This window comes from Misgurnus anguillicaudatus, chromosome 12 (assembly GCF_027580225.2).
Source record: "Misgurnus anguillicaudatus chromosome 12, ASM2758022v2, whole genome shotgun sequence".
NCBI classification, from domain to species: Eukaryota; Metazoa; Chordata; class Actinopteri; order Cypriniformes; family Cobitidae; genus Misgurnus; species Misgurnus anguillicaudatus.
In genome coordinates, this window is record NC_073348.2 from 22,607,560 (window position 1) to 22,634,128 (window position 26,569).

General features: G+C 37.8%; 1 protein-coding gene and 2 long non-coding RNA genes across 3 annotated transcripts in view; 1 reads left to right on the forward strand and 2 right to left on the reverse strand.

Annotated features, from left to right (window-relative positions):
• gfra2b (GDNF family receptor alpha 2b) overlaps positions 1–26,569 on the reverse strand; it is a 70,903-nt gene that overhangs the window by 41,288 nt on the left and 3,046 nt on the right. The window lies entirely within an intron of this gene.
• On the forward strand, positions 6,715–7,909 carry LOC141369046 (uncharacterized). Its single transcript, XR_012372552.1, has 2 exons — positions 6,715–7,545; positions 7,665–7,909. It is a non-coding gene; the product is annotated as an uncharacterized lncRNA (long non-coding RNA).
• Positions 13,140–14,048, reverse strand: LOC141369045 (uncharacterized). Its single transcript, XR_012372551.1, has 2 exons — positions 13,806–14,048; positions 13,140–13,321 (listed from the first exon to the last, which is right to left on the reverse strand). It is a non-coding gene; the product is annotated as an uncharacterized lncRNA (long non-coding RNA).

The window sequence follows — 26,569 nt, forward strand, 5'->3', positions numbered from 1 at the left end:
TAATAATAATCGAGTGCTCGTATCGCGTTAAGATGAAATGGTAAACCAATAGTAACATTATATAAGTATAGTTTTATTAACTTTTACCTCGCGCCAAAACAATAACAACACAAAAGACACTAAATATGAATTAAAAAACAAGTTTAATCATGACACCAAATAGTGCTGATTTGATCTAATTTTTGATCATCAGGCCAACATGAGAGCCAGGGAATCCCTGTCAGAGATGTAGCCCAGAGAGGGCGGTGGTCAGCGGGGCGAGTGAACACTGACGTCCGCTCATGCTTTGGTTCTCATACGTACCGAATCTCACTAAGCAAAGGTTCAAACAGGCGCTATCTTTACTAATCGACTGTAGATTTAAATATAATACATATATATTCTCGACTGAACTAATCTTAAAACTACACTTTGTGACCACGAAATTGTAATATTTAAAAACGGCGATTCCGTCCATTGAGTTAATATGAGATTCAAAGCAGCCGAAAGTGTTACCTTTCATCTGGCCGCCCTCAAATCCGTGGCGGAAGAAGTAGTTCTCAAACAAAGAGGCTTTTAAAATTACTCTGTTGTTGTTTTCTAGTTTTCGTTTTTCCAACGTGTGCCGTCGAACTGTTGTATAAAAGCAATTTCGCTCTCGGAGTCGTGTGATATAGCTCTATATCATCACGGCTGTGATTGCCTCCAGCACTCGGCCTACTGCCTCGTGCCTCTGGCCTAATCACAGCCGTGATGATATAGAGCTATATCACACTCCTACTCGAGCGATATTCCTTAAATATCCTGGCTCTTTTCCGCTTATAATGGCATTGGACAGTGCCCAGTTTTTAAAGCTCCAAAAAGTGCATTATAAACTAATCTATACAGTAAATGTCTTCCGATGGCTTTTCTTGTGAGTACTTGGACCTGAATACAACCTGAATGTGGCACCACAAGCATCACAGTGCCCTCTATTGTGTGGTTCAGTTTTTTCACTTTAACCTTTAACCCTGACTTTGATCATTTTTACTATGGCTTGTTCAAAGAAGTGGATTTTTCTAGAAGTGGATGTTTTTGCGTGCACATAGAGGGTTTTGCCGCGAAAAGCAATCAAATTTGTTTTATACTAATGAAATAAACAAAGTGACATTTGTGAAAATAAGGCATTTCAATTACTGACTAACAACCTTTTCTTTGGCATTAAAATGAAATAATCGCACCTAAACATAAGCGTTTGATAAAAACATGCTAATTTACAAGAAAACATGGAGAAGCAATTGGGGGGCCGGTAACAGAGAACGCGTTCATGGCGTTCAAGATGTGCTTTTTGGAGCTTAAAAAATGGGGCACTATCCAATGCCATTATAAAACTGATGGGCATTTAAGAGCACCTATTTCATAAAATAAAAACAGCGTTATTTTGTGTATTTGGTATAATGCAATGTGTTCGCATGGTTTATGGTTAAAAAAACATTATTTTTCATATACCATAAATTTTTTACACTCTCTTCCTGAAACGCACGGATTAGAAAAGCTCTGTGTCCCTGATTGGCCAGCTAATCTGTACGTTGTGAATGGCCTGAATACCTATGAAAGCGTCAGCGTAAGTTCTACCAGGAAGACTCTAATACCACGTCATTCATTCATAAAATCGGCTTACCAATCACAGCTCAATGCCGACTATTTAAACGCTGAACTAACACTCTCTCCTGCTGCCCGTAGGTGTCGTAGCTGAAGTTCGTTTGCTCGATGCTTAGTGCAAACCAAACGTTTTCAAAGCGATTGTTACTCGTACCACGCAGAATCGGATGTCAAAACGCTCGCCCTTCCTCTGCTTATTTGTGAATTCGGTATGTTTACTCGGCCCGCAATGTTTTCGTGCCAATTTAACCTTTTCCCAGGATCTCTCATCCACCATATGCTACTCGTCTCATTTGCCGCTCGTTCTCACAGACTGCAACACAAGGTTACGGTAGGCGTGTTTGACCAGTCCCTTCGAACGCAACTCATCTTTGCCAAAGACCCTTATTTAGGGAAGCTCGCAAACTTGGCACAAAAACGCAAGGAATGAGGCCGTTTCATTTCAATGAACAGATTAAAATGCAATGCAGTCCTGTTAAGCGTTAACTGTAATCGACCATAGCAACTCACTGGACGCTTGCAAAGGTGTCACTGATGATTGCCTGAGAAGTTCGGCCGCAACAGGTGTCACTGATCATATTGATTGCCTGAGGAGTTACGGTTCATGGTAAACACCGAAGGGTGATGTCTTCCTAACTAAAATATCTTGGTGTCTTCTCATCTAAACGAGTCACCACACGAAGGCTCTGTAAAGCAAAGATATATTTTTTTTTACGGCATTATTCCTCCTGAAAGGCGATCGCGTCTCAACAGCACGGCATTAACGCGTGAGTAAGTTAACGTCAAAAAGACCCGAACGCAACTGTCTTAATTATCTGTGCGTGTTTGTTGTAAACAAATGGTGAAAAATGCGTAAACGACAAAATGGTGTAAAATCATATGTGTCTGCCTAAGAAACAAGGTAAGGTCACTGCTTTACATAATTTTCCTGAATATGTCTATCCTATACAACCTTCCCGATATGTGCCTACCTGTTCCTACCAATTTACGGGACATATTAAATGTTACCTACTATATTTGTCAGTTATTGCAGTCTTTGACCAAAATATACGGGATGTCTTATTTTAGTTGTTAATGTCATTGTTAATGTCACTGTTAACATCACTATGCAGCCTGCTCAATACTGACGATGGGCCACATTGGCATACTAACACGGGAATAAGCACGCAGTCGTAACGCTCAACTTGCATTTCTTGCGCAAATTGCGAGTGATTGTCTGGTTATGTCGGTCAAATGTACAATTATCAATGTTTCGTCCGACGACCGTCGGAAACGCTGTCACACAGTTGAAATCAATTGATTGCATTTCATAAGAATTGTGGCATTAAATGTACTGTCATTTTAATTTGGTGTGAGGTAAGTTATATCATTAAATTATTATTTTTTTTATCATTATATCGCAGCCCGTGAGATTGCCGACACGATAGTACTGGGAATGAGACAATTTATTTCTTCTATTTAATATAGCAATGCTGACATCGCGGGTATGCGCATCGAATAAAATCTGCGTCCGCCCGCGCGGTACTTTTACATTGCGTCTCATGCAATATTCAGTCATCGTCGCAAGGTTGTAGTATGTTTTCACTAAATACGACAATAAATACGTCAAGTCCGAACACCGGAAGCGTTTGATATTTTGAGTATTCAATTCGGAGGTGTTTTTAGTTAGCAACTGTTTAAAACTGAGTGTCACTTTCAACCGGTCGATGTGCTTCCACTAAACTCTGGACAATAATGAAACGTAAATGGACCACAATATATATCTTTTATCTTGGTGCTGAAACATGGTAATGGTATGGAGGAGATTGTATTTAAATAAATCGCGAAAATTTGCATATTACGTTTCTTGTTTTAGACTACAGTGAACGTCATGTCAGAACGTCCACCGCAGGCATCATTCTAAAAATAATGGTTAACATGGGTCCGATGCCCATTCTGACTAAAACGGCAAATGTTTATAATTTAATTTGAAAGTACTAACAAGTTCTACCTTCTGTTAAAATTTCATGAACATATCTGATAAAATGAGAAGTTATAAGCAAAAACATGTAAATAAGCAGCATTTCGGTCACACACATTCCATAAACATCCATATAACTTTCCTCTGATTTCTAATAATAAAAATATCATAACTTTCTCAATCTTCAACGGATTTTTCGTCTGCAAACCTCTTAAAACTTTGTTGCACATCACTGATACCTTAGCGGTCTGAAAATTACCTTGTAACGGGGAATCGAACTCTCTCTCATTGATTTTAAACCCAGCGTGCATTTTAACCACCCTAGTGCGAAGTCCATGCTACATGCATTACAAGTTCAGGTGCAACGAAGTCAAAGCATTACTCGTTTATTGAAAAGTTTCTTATGAGGCAAATCATGCTATGCATATTGGTGTTGCAACTGCAGGTTATGTAAGAATGGTATGTGACAACATGCGATTGACTTGTTTATCCATTAAAGTTAAACTTAATTATGCTGAACATTTTAAGAGACTTTAGGTGAAGTCTGACTCGCAGTATGGTCTAAAATATGTTCTCTAAAATTGTTTGAGGCTACCGTGTCAACACAATCACATCCCGTAATGTTCTGGGATCGCTCCCGTAAAGAGAACCTAGTAAAATTGCCGAAAGATGCACGTTTAAAGTTCTCTGTGTGAAACGATGCGTGCTCACTATACGTGCTGCTAAAGCTGAGATCATTCACCTGCATGACAGAGCAGCGCATCACGCGCTCCTCATGATCTCATTTAAAATACGAGTTACGAATAACTGGTGAACTTCAAGGCGCTTAAAAGTCAAGCATGTGCAGGACTTTACATGTATCACATGTCTTTACGGGTTTTCGCAGTAAGCATGACTCCGAAAAATAATCGGCAGAATAAATGACCCAAAAGTCTAATGATTCCGGACAAATCCTGGAAGCATTTTCTGTGTAGTATTCATAATCTCTGCGTGAGAAGGGCAATTGATGGTGTCGGCTATCATTGATCATGGTCTATTGACATAACCTGATCCCACACCTTCTAGTAGTTTCAGGATTTTAATAACACTCCAGTCAAGACACTAAGCATTCAATTGCGTATTGTTCGTTCACATTTAGTTCATACAGTTTAGATTAATTTACTTCCACATTTTCTAATCTTTCTAGTCTATAATTATTAATCTTAAAATTCAATAACCTTAATTTTTGTTTTATCAATTTCATGTTAATGTTATGATTCTGTTTTCCTAGGTAATTTTTTTTTTCTCTGCCATCAATACACTTGAAATTTAAAGCCATAGCCAAAATCCCATCTTTTACTACATAAATACTTTGAAAAGTAATACACTTGAAATGCAACGTTTCATCAGTTTCTATAGCTCTAAGCTGCATAATGATCAAAGTACGATCCAGCAGATACTGGTGGTGGTGTAGGTTACTCAACCATGTCTCATTTCTCGCTAAACTTATCTGTGGCATAGCGCGCTTTATAGGAATATTGTCGCTTTCCATCACAGCCTCCGACATAGCATACGCAGCCTTTTTCACTTTAGGGTATATTGTTGCCCCATTGCATAGCTCTCGTGACCTCCTGCTGCGTGGCATATCATTGCCTGTATCCAGCATTCGCAGTCATACTGCTATACTGCAAATTGTTGATGTGTATCATGGCCTTCTCGCTAATCAGCATATGGTTACATTGTGTCATGGATACCACAACCGACTTATTACATTGCATATGGTGCCCCGCATCTATCCTCCGCAGCCTTTATTATGATTCAGCATATCGTTGCCCCGCATCATTGCCTTCGCGGTCTTCACGCTACATGGGAAGTCGTTGCCCCGTAACCGTCTTTGTTGCATACAGCATATCATTGCCCCGTATCTTGCCCTTTGCGGTCTTCGCACTAAATTGCAAAACGTTGCCCTGTAAGTGTTCTCCACGGCCTTCTCGCCTATCGGGGCTATCGATCGATGTGGCTTTACACATCGCCTATTGGGGCTATCGATTGACGTGGCTTTACATATCGCTTATCGTGGTTTTACACATCACCTATCGGGGCTATCGATCGACGTGGCTTTACACATCGCCTATCGGGGCTATCAATCGACGTGGCCTATCGTGGCTTTACACATTGCCTATCGAGGCTGTCGATCAAGTGGCCTATCGTGGCTTTACGTATCGCCTATCGGGGCTATCGATCGACGTGGCTTTACATATCGCCTATCAAGGCTATCGATCGACGTGGCTTTACACATTGCCTATCGAGGCTGTCGATCAAGTGGCCTATCGTGGCTTTACGTATCGCCTATCAGGGCTATCGATCGACGTGGCTTCACATATCGCCTATCGAGGCTATCGATCAACGTGGCCAATCGTGGCTTTACACATTGCCTATCGGGGCTATCGATCGACGTGGCTTTACATATCGCCTATCGTGGTTTTACACATCACCTAACGGGGCTATCGATCGACGTGGCTTTACATATCGCCTATCATGGTTTTACACATCACCTAACGGGGCTATCGATCGACGTGGCCAATCGTGGCTTTACACATTGCCTATCGGGGCTATCGATCGACGTGGCTTTACATATCGCCTATCATGGTTTTACACATCACCTAACGGGGCTATCGATCGACGTGGCTTTACTCATCGCCTATCGGGGCTATCAATCGACGTGGCCTATTGTGGCTTTACACATTGCCTATCGAGGCTGTCGATCAAGTGGCCTATCGTGGCTTTACGTATCGCCTATCGGGGCTATCGATCGACGTGGCTTTACATATCGCCTATCGAGGCTATCGATCGACGTGGCCAATCGTGGCTTTACACATCGCCTATTGGGGCTATCGATCAACGTGGGTTTACATATCGCCTATCGTGGTTTTACACATCACCTATCGGGGCTATCAATCAACGTGGCCTATCGTGGCTTTACACATTGCCTATCGAGGCTGACGATCAAGTGGCCTATCGTGGCTTTACACATTGCCTATCGAGGCTATCAATCAACGTGGCCTATCGTGGCTTTACACATTGCCTATCGAGGCTGACGATCAAGTGGCCTATCGTGGCCAATCGTGGCTTTACATATCGGCTATCGGGGCTATCAATCAACGTGGCCTATCGTGGCTTTACACATTGCCTATCGAGGCTATCAATCAACGTGGCCTATCGTGGCTTTACACATTGCCTATCGAGGCTGTCGATCAAGTGGCCAATCGTGGCTTTATACATCGCCTATCGGGGCTATTGATCGAAGTGGCTTTACACATCGCCTATCAGGGCTATCGATTGCTGTGGCCTATTGTGGCTTTACATATCGCCTTTTGGGGCTATAAATCCACGTGGCTTTACACATCGCCTACCTGGGCTATCGATCGTTTTGGCCTATCGTGGCTTTACACATTGCCTATCGTGGCTATCGATCGTTGTGGCCTATCGTGGCTTTACATATCACCTATTGGGGCTACCTATCCATGTAAAGCCTACCGTGGCACTTTACAACGAAGCATATTGTAATTCTTATCCTATTCCTTTTGTGTGAATCAGATATTAAAGTGAATGCCTATGCCTATCGTGGCTTTATTTTTGGGGGGTTACAATAAATAGCTGTTGAAGCTTAAGAAGTCTGATTCCTTCTTAACACTTTCTTTTGTTTCAGGATTGACATCTCTTTGATATCCTAGCAATCAAGCCAGTTGATCTATTTCACTTTTGGGGGTAGGCTCCGCCCCTGCCTTCAACATCAGGCAGGATCTGCCGGACTACAGCTAGACCCGGACGAAAGGCGGGGCATATGCCAAAATCTTATGAGACTCAAGCATCTCTTTTATTTTGAGACTGATTCGAATTTCTGTCTTTTAATTTAACATGGAATAAATGTCATTCAAACGTTCACTTGCCTTCTGAGTCTTTATGGTAGAAATGAAAGCGTCAGCGTAAGTTCTACCAGGAAGACTCTAATACCACGTCATTCATTCATAAAATCGGCTTACCAATCACAGCTCAAAGCCGACTATTTAAACGCTGAACTAACACTCTCTCCTGCTGCCCGTAGGTGTCGTAGCTGAAGTTCACCTCCATCCTCCCCACCACCACCAGGTTGTTCCCTGTTCTTTTGACCGGGGGTAGGCTCCGCCCCTGCCTTCAACATCAGGCAGGATCTGCCGGACTACAGCTAGACCCGGACGAAAGGCGGGGCATATGCCAAAATCTTATGAGACTCAAGCATCTCTTTTATTTTGAGACTGATTCGAATTTCTGTCTTTTAATTTAACATGGAATAAATGTCATTCAAACGTTCACTTGCCTTCTGAGTCTTTATGGTAGAACTGACGTTAGCTGGAAACGTGACACTCCTTACCATTTTTGAAATATGTAAGGAATAATTGACGACGGGCCATTAAATTATACGAAAATAATGCACACCTAAGGTGCAACCGCGGGTGTGCATTATTTTCAAATAATTCAAAGGACCGAGTGAATTATTCCTCTTATACCACGGTTACCACAAACATTGCTCTGGTGCCTATTTTTAAGACATTTGATAAGTTAGGTGTGCGGTTATCAGAAATTAATGCATACCCATGGAACATTTCTCAGCCAATCAGAATACAGCATTCAACAAACCCGTGGTATAATAGCTCATAATGCAAGCGGGAGGAATTATGATAATGTCGGTCTTGTCTTGCCTACAATCCGTGTTTGTTGTAGTCCAAGAAAAGAAATTTACGTTGCAGACAATAACTCGCGTAATTGTTTACTTTTGGGTTTGTACGTTTTGCCTATCGTTAACATGTACTAATACAAACCTACACACCAAAGGAAATGTAAAAACGTGAATCGGACAATAGGTGCTCTTTAAAATATGGCCACCAAGTATTGTCTAATTTGTTGTGTTTGAAAATTTGGTTTGGGATGATGTTCTTTATTAATTTAATAAAGTGTTTGTGCTCATGAACACATTTCACATTTCTGCTTTGATATCATCTGCTTGTTTACTGCACTTTTACTATTAATAAAATGACAAAAATCAACAAAAGTACGTTTCTATACACTTTCACCTACATAACCCAAAGCATGCTTGATATTTATTATTATAAGTCCAAGATTTGGCTGCAAGGTCACATTAGTCACACCATCACTTTGTCCAGCAGTAAGTAATGACTTTCATAGTGTGCACCGGTAAGATTAGACACCCTGTGTCTGTCGAATCTCCACACTGTGATTCCAGATGCACTCCCATCGTCATGTGATACACTCCTAAATAGTCTCCACATCATCAACCCCGCAGCCTGTGCCTCCCTATTCCCAGCTCGCCGAACCTTTTGTCTGCACCCCTGGCTGGGTATTCTTTTAAGGGATCATCCTGGATCAAGAATTTATCTGCTATGTCACTGTAGCTCTACGCTATCTGCCTTCCAGCCTTGCTGCTGTGTGGCCACCTTTATGTGCTTTTACTCAATGTGTTAATCCTGCACACACAGCCTTAATCTCTGCCATGCCAGGCCCCGCAGCGCCTACTTTGGGAAATTATTGCGCGGTTCCACGGGGAGCCAGAATAACATAAGTTGACATAAATCTACAGATAGAGGCATTTGTCTCGGTTATATTCATAGAGTGTACCGGGCATGTATTTAGCATAAATGAGGTGAGCGTAATCTTTAAAACTTGATCGTGCTGAGAGTTAGCAAGGCATTAAAATGCACAGATGCTGATATGATAAATGCAAATAGAGCAGCTATTAGTGAGGAGTTTCTGAAGTAAGCACATTTAACAATTGCGACTGTCTGTCGCAGAGAGCGCTAACATGCATCGACGTCGCCCTTCCCGGGTTCGTCCTTTGCACTGTTAAAAAAAGCTGTGTATTGACATTGTACGAGTTCAACAGATGGAGAGTGCTCCTGAGGTGCCAAAATTAGACTCAGCATTTGGGATGTTGGGAAGATTTCGGATTCACAAACTGCTGTATGCTAAAGTCATACAAGTATCTGTTACATTTGGTAAGTGCTCAGCTGCTGGCGCGTTGATCTAAAGTAATTTTACTTCGCTACATTCGGTGGTGTTTCTACGCTACTGCCAAATGGTAATAATTAAAACTTAAATCTCGCCTAGGGCAACCAAAGGCTAGAGCTGGACCTGGCTGCAGCAGGCGTAGTGATATTACGCAGCCCCTGAAAATAGTCCCCTGCTATTGAAAGTAACCAAGGGGACTATTTTCGGGCAGTGCATAATATCAATACGCCTTAGCCATATCGGCCTAGATATTCGCAACTTATAATTTTCCGTCGGTCTTAGTACACGGTGTAACTACGGAAGAGTCTTAAAAGTTTTAAATAGGAAAAATATCGAAACTCTTATTATGTTATTTTTTTAGCACGATGCTAATGGTCTAATCAGATTCAATGGATTATGCTAAGCTATGCTAAAAGTGGTAGCGCCAGACCCAGAGATCAGCTGAATGGATTACAAAACAGTCAAAATCAAATGTTTAACTCTAGGGGAGCTAGAAAAAAAAATGGAGTGTCCCTTTAAGAATGAAAGTCAATCAACTGTGCAGTTAATTTGGTGAGCTGAGTCACATGTCCTTATAGCTCATTGGGAGAGCATTGTGTTAGCACTGCAAAGGTCGTGGGTTTGATCACATACTGATAAAAAGTAATGTATGAACTAAATACACTGCAAGTCGCTTTGGATAAAAGCATTTGCCAAATGTACTAATGTAAATATAAATCAGCCACATGAACATTATGTCGTTTGAATGATGCTGATCACCCAATCACAAGCCCTTCACTTGCACAATCCTTAATTCTGACATCATAGGCTGTAGACAAGAAAAAATAAAAGACAATTTCAAACCTACAGCTACAAATACGTAGCTACTTTTTAAATGGCCTTCAATTGAGATAAATGTGATTCCAGCGCAGATGGTGTAATTACTGCATCTGCAAGCATGGGGTAACTATGCCAAACAGCCAAACCCTGATCTTATGAAGAAAGCAAAGAAAAATGTATTCCCATCCGCAATCTACAGTCACTCCTATAGCCGTGTTATCTACACTGCAGATAAAAAAGCCAACAAGAGATTTGAGTTTTCATAGCAACCGAGCTGAATATTAAGTTCAGCTTGGATGGATACAAGTCATCAGATGAGAGTCAAAAAGCAACCCGGCCAACTCGATCAATTGTGCCGTTACATTTTACGCCGTCTTTGTGTCCCAAATTTTAATTACCTCAGACAATAAACTTGGCATAATTTCTAATTAACCTCTCATGCAAAAAAATGCACTCGGTGCTTTTCTCATGTAAGCCAGGGCCTTTGTTGAGGAAACATCTTCAATAGCATATTTCTAATTCTCCAAGGAAGCAAAGCTTTCAGATAAAGACTGCACCCGTCTCAGGGTTTCAGCTGCTTCTGTCTTCTCAGAAGAGGCGGTGATGTAATGGCATTTAAACATGTAATAGCATTTCATTCATCAGCCAATGTCTCATCTGGATTATTCCACTGCTTGTGTTATACGTGACCCAGACTGTGAAAACTCAGCTAAACTCATTTTTTGTGATTTACTCTTTTGTTAAGAACAATCTGTGAAAATATAACCTTGATATTTTTTAATATTGACTGCTCAAGACCATGTCAAAGATTGAAATCAATGTGAAATTAAACTTTGACGCTCTTAATCTCACAATGAGCCTGGGTTTCACATTAGAAATTGTATTTCTAGGGCAGTGGTTCTCAAACTTTTTCAGCGTGCGCCCCCCTTGTGTACGGTGCATTCCTTTGCGGCCCCCCCAAAGAAAATGGATGACAAAAAACTGTTCTAAAATTTAACATTTTAATTAAACAAAACATATGAAGTTATACAAAGTAGTGCTGTTGGTTAGTAGCCTTATTTTTTTAGATTTAATTACACAGAATTCATGACAAATTAATTTATTTTATAAAATGACATAAAACTGGGGCCCCCCGGCACCATCTCGCGGCCCCCCTGGGGGCCCCGGACCCCAGTTTGAGAACCACTGTTCTAGGCATAGACTGGAATGCCAGCCCATCTCATGTATAGTACTATTTAATTACTGTACTCATCCTGGATAAACTGAAGATGATGCACTCGCTTTCTATAAATATATACATTTGTGATGTCATGTAACTTTTTATAACCCCCATAACATTATATATGACCACTTATGGGAAGAAAAACATAATTGCCATTAGGAAAATGTTTCCTGCTGGTCTAAGATTTTTATAAAAAGAATCCATTAGTCCGAGGCATTACTGTACCGAAGTACCAGGGCTTGACTGAATAAAACATTGTGAGTTCTTGTAACCTTATAATAAATAATTGCAGCCTGTACAGATTTTATGCAAAACACGCAAAGCATGCATTATTGTACTGACCACAGTATACATTACTGGGTGGGTGTATATAGTGTGAGAGGTTTGTCTGTCACAGACCTCTGTGCTCTTGAGTGTCAGTGCGTGTTCTTTTATATGTATTATTATTCACATCAGAACTGGTTTAGTCTAGCTGAGCAGAACTGTCACTTCTTTTCTCCTGCCACCCCCAAATATGAACCAAACCAGTCAGCAGTTATCAAAACAAGAACACTGTGCAGAACCTGCTTTTAGGAGTGACTTTTTAGACTTGCACTCTTCAATTTTATTTCACATATATTCCCCCTAATAAACAAGACAATATAATTGTGGTTCACTTGACAAAATAGGAAAATATAAATTACATCCGACCCATAGGGGTGCTTACTTTTTTTACCCTTAAGGTGATGCAATGTAAGGTTTTTGTGGTGTTTTGTTGTGCATTGTGGTGTTTAACCTGTGCAATTACAGTATGTGCATATCCTGTGTACTATTTGGAAGAGCATTACATTAACAGCACCATGGATTCATTAAAAGGTCATGGGTTCGATCCCAGGAAAATCACACGCTAATAAAACGTATACCCTGAATGCACTTTAAAGGTCACGTTCTTTCTGATCCAATATTTTAAATCCTAGTAAGTGTGTAATGTTGCTATAATAGCATAAATAATACCTGTAAAATGATAAAGCTCAAAGTTCACTGCCAGGCGAGATATTTTCCTTAACAGAATTCGCCTTTCAAAACCTAAAGCGAACGTCCGGTTTGGATTACAGCCCTCTACACTGTAAAAAATAAATTGTTGGCTCAATGAATTATTTTTTAGTAACTAGTTCCACAGAAATTTTACGTTCACTCAATTTCTGTCTCCAAAGTGTTTCCTGGATTGATGTTTTTTAGTTGGCCCAAATTTGACTCAAATATAAAAAAGTATGTTGGCTCAATTAGCTTTATAGTTCATTCAACTAAAATGTTTTAATCAGTTGAATCTTTAAAAACTTACAGCAAAGACTCTGTCAATTAAAATTTAAGTATTCACTCAATTTTTTATGTGTTACTTCAATTAATATTTATTATTTGGGATTTTTTTTAATAACATTTTTTAATTATTTATCAAATAATTTATGCTGGTGTTGTAAACAAAATAATTAACTTCAGTCACATAAAAACAAAAGCTTTTTATTCACTTATCATACAGACTGAACATACAGAATTAAGTCTTTAAATAGAGGGCATAAAACAGTCCAAAAAGCCTCCAAAGTCAGTCAGAACATCTCCAGGGCCATTTAGGAGACTTTCCTCAGCCAGTCCAAGCGGAGACTGTCTCGCTATGTATCCCTCTGAGGAATATAAACACACAAACATACATAAATACATGTTTAATATAATAAAGCTTGACGGTGAAAGACTTTATTCCCTAAATAACGTTAATGTTAGGCCAAATTTCCCTCAGACATCACACATAATTAAACACTATTGGGCGGTTTTCTCGGACAGGGCTTTTCACTGACTAAAATAACTTACTGACATCTCTTAACATATGAGTGCTATTGTTTTGTCTCAAAATGCACGCCAGTACTGTATTATATAAGGTTTGTTTGTAAAAATGTCCCAATTATAATAAAGACCGAGTTCTAAACTCCGGTAAACCAACACTATATCCAGGCTTTTTATCTTAACTAAAATAGCTCCACTTTACTTCGGTCACATAACATAACACACTTCTAATATATCTTTACAAAAATATAATTACAAAAACGTCGAGTATTTGCGTCTTTGCCAAATAATATATTCTAAAATTAACATTTAATTACAAACACTTACCTGACGTGAACTTGAGGAAACGGCTGACTTGTGTGTCCTTCCTTGTGTGAAACAGTAAGTGATTCCAGCTGTTGCGTGCGGATTGATCTCAGATGAAATGACCTGTGATCCAGATCCTTCCGAGTTAAAACATTTTAAATTCAAAATACACAGACGCACGCCCATACATACATACATACATACATGCACACGCGCGAGGACGCGCGCGCGCACACACGCACGCACACGGGTACACACACGGGTATATGTGACCAGTCACGGAAAGTAGGGACACAAGTCGGATCTGGGCCATTTTGAGTTATTCACAGATTCTGAAAGTGCAGTTTCTAAGCTTTCCAACGATGTGTAACACATGGAAATCTGATAACATATGGAGAAGTTGTGGCCATTTGAATATAGGAACTCAGAAATACTCAAACCGAGAAAATCGAGACGAAAGAGACTCTTCTTTCCAACTGGGGGAGACAATAGGGCTCATTTACATCTCATTAAGCTAAGCCATACCCTCTGTAAAGCCGTTTTGAGATACTGATGTTCTAGCATCATGTAGTATTTTATGACAGAAGTCCAAATGACAACATGCAAAAATAAACATTGACTTTTTACCTTTGTGTTGATCACAACTCGAATCCAGTCTGTTTCAGATGATCCAATGACCATTTTGTCCACAAATGCGTATAATCCGTGAAATAAAGATGTATAGTCTATATTGTTGACATCAGATTTCGCATGAATGTCTAGTAATACAACATAATATACAATCTGAGGACTATTTACATCGTAACATGTAAGGGTATATGATTACACTCCGTTAAACACGTGAACCCGCCTTCAAAGTTAAGTTTTTATTTTATAGGTAGTATAACAGATCATCCAAACAGCGCCGTCGAAAACGTGACGTCCTTTAAAGATGTTACCAATCGCTCGCTCGTTCCTCCATCAGCCAATGACTTCATGGAAAATATTGATAGACAAAACATGTAGCCAATTATATAATGAATTCAACAATCTTTATGTAAATTCTGTGTGTTTGGACTCGTGCTGCGCTGCAGGAACTGACAAAGAGATGACGACAAAGTACCGCGAGAGCGACTCGAAATTAAACTACTCCGAAAGATTTCTTGAGGAGCTCTCGCGGTACTTTGACGTCATCCGACTGCGGCGCCGCATAAAGTCAGTGACGCGGCTGACGTACGATGCAGCTGACTGTTATTTGTTCCGCCCCAGCTTCTTTTATTTTTCTTTCGTTTTGTGCGCCCGAGCTTTACAGTCTGGGGAGACGCACGCTATACGCTTGAAAAAACAACAACTTAGCAAACATATCTGAGGAACAGGGCAGCCGCGTCACTACAGTCACGTGACTTCGCGCTCGAGCCGGAAGAGAAGACAATGCTGAATAAAGTCGTAATTCTGCTATTTTTGGACCAAACTGTATTTTCGATGCTGCAACACGTTCAAACTGACCCACTGATGTCACATGGACTACTTTGATGATCTTTTTATTACCTTTCTGGACATGGAAACCATACATAGATTTTCAATGAAGGGGACAGAAAGCTCTCGGACTAAATCTAACGTTAAAACATCTTAAACTGTGTTCCGAAGATGAACGGAGGTCTTCCGAGTTTAGAACGACATAAGGGTGAGTCATTAATTACATTATTTTCATTTTTGGGCGAACTATCCTTATTTAGTAGTCACGCTGTTCCCTTTGGGGGCGGAGGCGAAAACACAAGCTTATACAGTATGTAAATATACACAGACAATGACGCCCCCCCGCTGCACGCTAGAATCTCTGGAAAAACAAGCCTATTTTAACCGCAAAATGTACGCTTTTAAATATACAAAAACTGCTATCTCAAACATGGAGAGGCTTCTTCGTGATCTCAACTAACAGATTCTCCAATAAAACGAAAATCACAAATTTTGAAAAAAAAACTTTGTTTCTCATTTTCTCGGAACTTGTGCTGCCGACTTGTGTCCCTGGTTTCCGTGACGGGTCACATATTTAGAAGTTTTAAGATTGTTATGATATTGGGACTATTTCTCCACTCGCACCTTCAGCTCTGAAGTTCAAATTCGCAGGCAGTACGCAGTCCGATTATAACGAATGTGAAAGATATGAAATATCATTCAACAGCGATATCATTTAAGTGCAATCCTAAAATATGATTTAAAACATACCGGTAAACCTTTTATTATTAAGTATAAGAAATTAAAATGAATTAAATCGCATGTTTAAACGCCACAGAGATATTAGAGCCAGCTTGCCGAGGCGAGGCTGCGCTGGGCGGGGTGTGGGCGCTTAAGTGTCTGTGATTTTCTGGAGCTCTTCTGGAGCTCATCTCCGTCCGAAAGTGTCCGAGCACATTTTTAAATAGACGCTATCTATATTAACCGACCGCATATTTAAACTTAAAGCACATACATTCACGCCTGAACAACTCTTAAAATTACATTTTGTTACCAAATAACAGTAATATTATGAGCATTTTGTTGTCAGGAAACATAGCTGTCATAAGTCCACATATTGACCAGATTTGTCTTAATTAGTTCAGTCAACATAGCCATTCTGAATGTTGACTGAATTTGAAAATAACCATTCACTTAATGTTTTAAACACAGATTTATCTAGACTTAAAATAATATGTCTACTCAACTAAGCCCAAACAAGAAAATTGGTTTAACTTATATATTTTTGCCCTTCCAACATTTCATTAATTGGATTTTTTACAGTGTACTTCCTGCTTTAATGACGTCAGTAGAACAGTTTTTTGACTAACCTCCGCCCACAGGAATACGTCAGTCCCCAGCTAAGCTAACGACAAGCTAAGCTGCTATCAAATCACAACACACTAAACAAACTACACAGAACTCGATACGTATTTCTGAAGGAGGGACTTTTTAGAACAAGGAAGACATCAGCCCGTTTTTAGGACAGTGAAAACAGCGCTATACAAATCAATTGTCAATTTACAAGTGAAACATGAACACATGTTAAATTGCGCAATGTAAACACTATTAAAGCTTCAAAAACACAGAAAGAACGGGACCTTTAAGTCATTTTGGTGTCGTTAAAGATGTCATAACGCATTATTTATTTATTTATTTATTTATTTTTGGCAAATTAGATATTGGCAACTGGTGAGTAAGGGGCCGTGTTAAAAGTTCACACATTCCGTTTAAAGGGGACATATCATTAAAATCTTTTTCATGTTTAAGTGTTATAACTGGGTCACCAGTGCTTCTATCAACCTAGAAAATGTGAAAAAGATCAACCCAGTAACTTAGTTTTGGTAAACCATTCTCTGTAAGCATGCACTGATAAAAATGTTATATTGAATTTTCTTAATTTTCTTATGGCAAGAAGATGCACACAATAAATTTATCTAACTCCAGATATATTTTGTAAGTTGAGTGTACTTATGATTTATCAATTGAGTGTAATTGAGTGTATTTTATAAGTAATTTCAGATTAATTTAGTAGCTAAACTATTTTGAGTAGAATTTACTCAATTTTTATGTTCAGTACACTATAATTAATTAGGTGTAACCAGATCAATTTAATGGTTTAATTTATACATACTAAAATTAAGTTTAATCCAATCGTTTTCTAATTTCTTATTCTATCTTAACTTTCCACATTTAACTGCCACATTATGTTGGGTAAGTAAGAAAAGACTCAGTAGGTCTCAGTACTGGCATAAGCACAGTTACTGCTTACATTATTTTCATCGTGTCACCTATTATCTATAGACAAGCACCGCTCTTCTGAATGATGGTAAACACAAAACTCAAAACAGAAACTCTTCTAAATCTCAAAGATAATTTAATCTTAAACACTAAAAAGTCTTTATTTTTTGTTAAAAACACAAAAAATAAGAGTTTAATTTCAAATTTTACTCTCCAAATGCAGTCCATACAAAAATATTAAGTTCAACACAAAAAAATTAAGTTAATTTCCTTCTTACAAATTTGGTAAGTTAAGTGGAATTTACTCAAAAATTTGTTAATTTAGAATTGCTTAATTTTTTGTGTTATTTTTACTTTTTACATTTTTTTAATATAATTAAATAATATTTTTTAAGTTAAATTTACTACGTTTTTCAGTGTGTGAAAAAATAGGTCATTGAAATTTGGCTCCTCTTGTGATGTCAGAAGGGGATAATACCGCCCCTTAATCTGCACTATCCAACCACAACACTGCTATTTAATGCAGAGATCAGCTCATTTGCATTTATAATGACTCACCAAAAAACTACACATTTTTGCTCACACCTACAAAGTGGCAATTTTATCATGCTATAATAAATTATCTGTGGGGTATTTTGAGCTACACCTTCACGTACATACTCTGGGGACATCAAAGATTTATTTGACATCTTAAAAAAGTCTTGTGAAATGTCCCCTTTAAAAAGGTCATGGGTTCGAACCCAGGGAAATCCCATATAAAGTATACCTCTGAATGCACTTTAAGTCATTTTGGTGTCATAAAAAGTTGTCATAAGGCATAAAATTTTTTTTGCGAATTGGATATTGTAAAAAGTTCACATATTCCGATTAAACAAACCTACATTTTGATTGGTAGCAATGGTCAAACGTCATTCTACGCAATTACTCCAGCTATAAAATGTAATTATAGTTCGTAATAAGCTTATGCACAAAAAAACCTATGGGTCATTTTTGGGAGGAGAATGGGCATAAAAATAGGATATGCACTTAATTTCAATACTAAATATAATCATAGACATCATTAAGCAAAAAATACACTTTGTTTTAAAAAATAATGAGGGTCATAGCAATTGACCTAAACGCAGATTTCATTTTGCATGGGAATTAAAAACTCAGGTAAGATAGCTTGCTGCTTGGGGTGGGTATGATGAAAAATAGTTACAGTATGATTTATTATGAATAATATTTCCTAAGAGTCGGGGGATAGTTATTATCTTATTTTTTATGAGGTAGGTAGGACATTTCCCCCATGTTGTGCCTGGTAGGAATCAAAGGATGCAATTAGCAAGCAAATAACAATCGGCTGATACATTGCCTCTGCGGACAAAAGTAAATCTCGGTTGTGGAGTCTAAGCATGTTCATTAATCCACAAATACCAAATGACTTGGCAGAGTCGGACCCGATTTCGTTTCACAATTTGTCAGGTGCACAATAGCTAATGAATTCTGCCCTTTAACCATTCTCATATCTACACGCTTGTTTAATTAAAGCTTTGAGAGAGGATGAACCACACTGATATTTGATGAAGCACGCCGTTTAATTTAACCACCTCTATTGCGTCCAAATCTCGGGCTATCTAACAAACTTTGCTAATTTCCTTCAAACAATTTAGTGCACAAATTGTTTTATTAGTTATCTTCCGATAAGCTGTAAGAATGTGATTAGTACAGAATCAGCGTTTGAGAAATTTTTTAAATTTTTAATAATATTCCGAGTATGTTTTTTTATCCGTAGTGCTAAACGAATGATTCTTTTAAACCAATTTGTTTTAATGAACGTAATCAAGTGAATCAATCAGAGCTCAATGAATCAACCAGAGATCAGTGAGTGAAAAAGGAGGACGTGAAAGAGCTTTTCTCCACATTTAATAAGACTTAATATTAAGTCTTACAAGATACAGTAATGCTTAATTTAATTTTGACTTGCATTAGGTGATTTATTAATATAAAAGCAATAATCGAAGCCATAGCTGCTACTTTAACTCAATTTAGCTATAATAAACTAAAATAGTTAAAAGGGGAGGGGAAATATTATTTCTTGATATGATTATTAAATATTATTATAACAATATGGGGCGGTTTCGCTGACAGGGATTAGACTATTCATAGACTTAAAGAAATGTAAGAGCTGTCCAAACTGAAAACAACTTGCACTGACATATCTTAAAATACATCAATGCCCTTTGTTTTGCCTCAAAATGCACACAAGTAATGTTTTTAGTAAGGCATGTTCCCTACTACAAATATACAGATTTAATATGCCACTATTTTACTTTACCTTTAAATGTTAAGCTGGGTTTTCCCTGACTCAAAATGAGGTGGTGCTATATGCACCAACGCTATCTCATGGAAATTCGTACGTATTTTACGAGGTGGCTAATTCGTATTAATTTGTACGACCATATTCATCCATTTTTGTACAGTTTTGCCTTGACCCCTGTGATGTTGGGGTTGGGGTGGGGTTTCGTTATGTTTTTTTTATGATAATTGTACTACTTCGCATGGTTAACTTTGTACAGTTTTATACAAATTAGTCATCTCGTAAGGCTCGACCATACACTTTACAAGCGACATATTTTTTGTGTTGTACTAATTAAATTGTTAAAGAAAATGGTAAGAAAACATATATATATATATATATATATATATATATATATATATATATATATATATATGGTAAATATGTTGTACTTACAGACAAATGTGTGGTACTTACTTTTGAGTATCTACATGGTAATCACATGGTATCATTACTGTACTTACCAGTGATACATACTTGGTAGTTATTATGTAACTCTGAATAAGTACTGGGTAATGCCAGATACATACATACAGTGTTAAGTATACAGTAATTAACAAGAAACACTACTGTACTTACAAATGAATGTACAATATAAGTTCTCCACAACAATGCATCTTACTTTATGGTCTCACTAGTAAACTATGCTATATCTTATGTGGTACAGTAGGTCCTGTGTAATAACTGTGTACAATGCAGCAGTTTGTTTTACAATCCTGTTTCCATGCAGTCACTGTGGACGTACTAGTGAATTTACCCAGTAGGTAATTCATACAATATTCAATGGTTGGGGTTGCCTCACAGTGGCATATGTATACTATGCTATAACTTAGGTGTTAGGTCCTGTGTAATAACTGTGTAAAATGCAACACTTTATTTTACAGTCCTGTTTCCATGCAGTTAGTATGGACCTGCTACGTGAATGTACCAAGTAGTTAATGTGTACGGTATTCAGTGCTTGGGTTTAAAGGGTACAATAAAGGACAAAGATATTAAGTACAAAAATGGCACACCAGTAATGTTTGTTATTACTGTAGTTATCATATACGTACACTATAAGTGCCATTCATAAACTTATACTTGCCTGTAAGTACTAAATTCTTATGTCGTACATTAATTTGTAAGTACAGTAGTGTTTATTAGTTATCATATTATGTACACTATAAGTACCTATCATTAACCCACACTTGCCTGTAAGTACTAAATTATGATATTTTACATTCATTTATAAGTACAGTAAGGTTTCTTGTTAGTTACAGTATACCTATACTATAAGCATGTTTTTGGTATTACCCAGTACTTACAGTATATAGAGTTACATAATACCTACTATTACATAATGATTTAATTACATGTAGATATTCAAAAGTAAGTACCACACATTTTTCTGTAAGTACAACATAGTATATGTACAAGGTAAGTGCACGTACTGTAAAATAAAGTGCTATTGCTATAAGGGCTGGGCAAAAAAAAACGATTTTTCGATTAATCGTTTTTCGATTAATCGTTTTTTTAAACGTGGTCGATTCAGAATCGATTCTCAAAGAGCAGAATTGATTTTTTTTTTCACATTTTTTCCTGCAAACATTGAACGTAAGATTAACATTAATCAATTTACTAGTCTTCTTCACTAGATGTCACCCTCTTTTTTGCCTTTTGTGATGTTACCAAGGGGCGAGAGGTGAGCCTGTCATTCTTTCATTTAGTCCTTAAAATGGCGGTTTTAGGTGCTTCATCGACGTTGATGCCACCTTCACATAAAAAGTAAGCGGTATGGAGGCATTTTATATTTCGCTAGCAAGACGACGATGATAGTGTTGTGGCTTTTAATTTCTTTTTATTAATATAGTATTTGTATTAAATCTATATCTAAATCTAAATCTTGTGAATGGAAATTGAATCGATCTGGAACATCTGAATCGATACCCAGCCCTAATTGTTATGTTCTTACATGGACTGAAGTCAAACTTACAAAACTCAAAATGTTAAACATTATTATAAGCTTACGGTTTGCGAATGAGACAGTTTTGAACACTAATTTGTATGTATTGCTCATTTTTCACAAACGAATGTTACAGATTCCAGCTTTAATATAGTTTATTTATTTTACAAATACCACAGTGCAATGATATTGTTTTAGCTCATTAACTGTACTGAAAGTGTTGAAATGTGATAGCAGTGTAAAGCATGTGCTAACTCCATGTCACAACACATCTTTTCAAAATTAGAATGCATTAAAATCACAACTAAACTGCAAGTTATTTACATCCTCTAAATCAGTGGTTCTCAAACTGGGGGCCCCAGTTTTATGACATTTTATAAAATACATTCATTTATCATGAATTCTGTGTAATTAAACCTAAAAAATAAGGCTACTAACCAACAGCACTACTTTGTATGATTTAATATGTTTTGCTTGATTAAAATGTTACATTTTAGAACAGTTTTTTGTCATAAATTTTCTTTGGGGGGCCGTAAAAGAATGCACCGTAGACAAGGGGGGCCGCACGCAGAAAAAGTTTGAGAACCACTGCTCTAAATGTAGATGAAATATTTTTCATTCAGATTTTTGATACTTACCACTAAAGACTGTATTAATCCGGTTTTATCTCTGTAAAGAGTGTTGTTTTGCTTCAGAATTATTATCAGCTGACACATTGTTTAATAATATGCTTGCATGGGTTAACAGTAAATGTAATTTAGAGTCTTGTATTAAAGTGTCTTTGTTATCTCAGGGGGCACTGTGAGTTGCTTTATTTAAAGCTAAAATTTAAGTTATTTAAAGTTGCCTGGTTATAATCTTGTAATTAACATGGACAGCTATAATAACATTTGCATAGGCGCAGATGGGGGTCATAGGCTGCCGATCTCACTGTAATTACACAATTGCCCTCAATGTTCTCTGACAGAGATACAGAAAAACTACACGCAAGTGCTATAACATTTTGTCACGAAACCATTTAGAGTAGATTATACCTTTTCTATACTGCACATTGTTCTTATAAAGTTCACTTAATTCACATTTGCAAGTATAATATTCCAATTATTGCTTGGTAGTTAGACTGTGTATTTACTTGTACACCATGTGAATACACAGACAAGTGCTGTAAAAAAGGTGCAGTGCTTTCTTCCAAAAAATGTGCCTAATTACTCTGAATTATTTTATAACAACAGCATCCATTATCTTTCCATTAGCACAAACCAACCGTTAAGCTTGGAAAATTTTGCTAAATGTGTCTTAATAATGTCTTCATTAGCATCCCTCTTAATTTACAGCGACTGACAGAACAAACAAGATCTCAAGCTAAAACTTATTTAATCAAGTTAGGTAAAAACAAATGCCAAATATGTTTGTCATTATAACAAATCAAACATGTAGATTGAGTTGGGTGCCAGGTCATTTAACATTTAAAGAATATGAGAATATGAAATGTTATTATAATATTATATTTTAAAGAGCACCTATTTCATTGCTAAAAACAATGTTATTTTGTGTATTTGGTATATGTGCATCCCAAACTTTAGAGGAGTAAAGTCCCTCAAAAACATATTGTCGCTGTCCGATGAAAACCACGTATGTCCATTTTGCCGATTTTGAGATTTTTCGACGGATTGAATGTCCAGGTTAATTTCCGTATACAGTATGCTTCACATTTCTAAATGGCCAATGAAAAGTTGTGAAATCATGTCATCTGATTTTCATGTATATCCATTTGGTGTCAAAGCTTTCAATCACGCTGCGTATTTCCCGCCCTGTGGAAGCATCTCGCCAGTCTCGTGAAGTTTCATCGAAGCTCAGCACTGGATAGCCGAATAAACATAGCCTGGTGAGACAATGACTTTCCTTCATCGAGGTAAACGTTTCCTCCCTGAAGCCAGACGTACGTCTAGGAGTGACAAAATTACAGTAGGACTGTGCAAACAAAGTGTCTGTCTAGCATTACCATGTCAGTGTATTGATTCATTGTCCCTTCATAGTTTGCAAGAGACATTTAATACATTTATAATTAATATTAAATAAACTAAGCGTATTTAATAAACTAAGACGTAGGGTATGTAATAAACTGAGTGTATTCATCTGTCAATATAAAACGCGACTTGGCCAATTAATGATCAAAAGAATGCGTATCGACCACCGTTACTGTAAAATATGCACGTATGTCCATTTAAACTCAATTTTGGTCAAATGTGGATTATACATTACACTGGCAAGAATATGGTTACATGTAAACATGCCGTACCAAGTATGACAACGCTACATTCAACTGCTTTTGAAATACGGTGTTCATTTCCTGAAAAGTAAGCGTTTTGGACATACGTGAGTTTTATCGGGCAGCGACAATATTCAAAATTCCAACAATTATGTTAAATTATTTTTTAATTGGTAGTAAAAAATATGAATAGAATACAAAGATATATCTTCAAAAAATATATTATAAACATTTATTACCACTGTGAATAGTCAATAAAAAACTTGCTATCTTTTTACTTAAATGTTTTAAAATGTTAAAGCTAATATGTGGCTGACACCTGGCGAAGCACTGTTGTAAGTAAACAGTAAGCTTTGTAAGTACTGTACATGCAGTCCTAGGTATCAAACCCATGACCTTGGCATTGCTGGTTGTATCCTCTTTTAGTTTAGCTAGAATGCTAATTAGCTGGTTTATATTTTTATTTACATTGAGGTGGGTTTTTGGGGGGGCTTTTATCACAAAAAGATCGAAAGTAGCAATTTTGTGTTACCACTTTTTACAGTGTAACCTTAGGTTGCTGCTTTCTAAAATGTTTGGCCTCACAAATGCTGCATGCCTTTGAGTTTTGATACAAATCAAAACATCACCGGTCAATGGGAGATTTGACTGGATACGCCGAGCGTCATGCGAATTGCAAAGCACAACCAGGCTTGTGTTTCTAAAGCTGGAGCAAACATCCCAGCAATCCTTTTTGGCAGAACGTCTGTTGCTGATTTTCCCTCAATGCCACAAAATCTGTCTGTGTCATGGATCAGGCTGAATATTGGCCATGCTGAGAGGGCTTTGACACTGCCTGAGGGAACGATAAAGGTGAAGGGGCTTTGCTCTAACAGAGCGCTGAGCTCCAACATCCTGCCTGCCATTGGCAAACCCTCAAACTGACTACAGTCTCTAAGGGGGTGTATGTTTTCAATTGTTTTCAATAGAAGTGACATGCTTTTAAAAAACACCAGCAGCTGACGTTATTTTGTCTGTGCCCAGAGTTAAAAAATGTTCAGCTTTTGGAGAAACGCTCAACTCTCAAAGTGTCACTTTGGACTTAGCCATACTATCACAGTGGAGAGAGGAGGGACAAATACGACAACAACCAATCGACGCGGGAACCAGGAATTATATCGCTATCTAAAATACTGCTAAAGACGGCGTTACAGGGAAGCAGGAAGTATGACAAGGGAGACGCAGCGTCTCGTTCCCTTCTCAGGGAACAACAGTTACATACGTAACCTGAGACGTTTTCATGTGTCAAACACAATTATACAAAAAAAGCATTTTGGTATGAATCAACATTCGCATACAGAAGATATAAGCATTTAAAGTGAACAACTTATGTGTGTTTAAAAAGTCTTTTTTTTCAGAAAACTTCTTGCATAAAATTGATTCAAGCACTTTCAATGACCTGTATCTATGTATGTATATTTTCAAAAACTTCCCAGGGCCTTGCATTTTTCCCCCAGATTCACAAACTTTCAAAGATTTCAAAGACCCACGGGAACCCTGTAAAATATAAAGCAGCAATTTGTCAAAAAGTTTGTTGAAGAGGCGTTAATAAACTCAGTATCTTGAGCAGCACAAACCTAGTCCTGTTGGCCACTATTGTTGTTTTGGTTAAACCAGCACATGCCTATACTGAATTAACACATGTGCATTACGTCACCATTATCACAGATTCACGTTTATGTAGTTTACACAGAGAAAAAAGGCACCGTTTTCAAAAAGTTGCACTTTGAAACCATTCTTCAAAGGTTTTTAGGACCCAAAAGGCTGTCATATAAACAAACACCCAAACTGCATAAAACATTCCAAGTTTCGGTTGAAAATGATGTTGTGTACACAGCCCCTAAGATTCTCAGATCTCTTGCTTTTTTCTTTATCAGTCACTCATTTTTCACCCTACCAGTGATTTGTGGTGGTCTTCTGAAAAAAGGAGGCATAATCACCTCTTCACTTTTATTTTTAAGTTTAATGTAAATGCATGTTACCAATAATAGGCTTATCTACAAGCAAACCAATAAACTAGGCTACTTGTCTTCACATACTTTTCAGCTGTTAGCAGCGTTAAAAAAGTGACATCATTCCCCGGACAATCTAGTGCACGTTAAGAGGTTAACCCTCCTAGCACATTTTAGGACTACTATTTATGAATATCAGTCATGTGACCTTTTACGTCATTCCAGTTGCCTGCCGCCATCTTGAGTACCTACCGAGTACCAGTAGGCTACTGACAAGCATTGGCTAGCTTACTACGATTTACGGATTTCTTATCTTTTACTGTCTATGATTTTTACGGATACGGGAAATGGCTACGAAATACAACATTTCGCACCTTGACTGTCACGAAAAGAAACGCTACTTTAAAGAAATATCTTGGTTAGGGTGTAATGCCTACTCGATCCCTGATGCGTTTTTCCAGCCGCTGTCCGCTGCTACCGAACTACCACTATTTTAGCAACACTAAGAAGGCTCGAGACAACATGAAACTT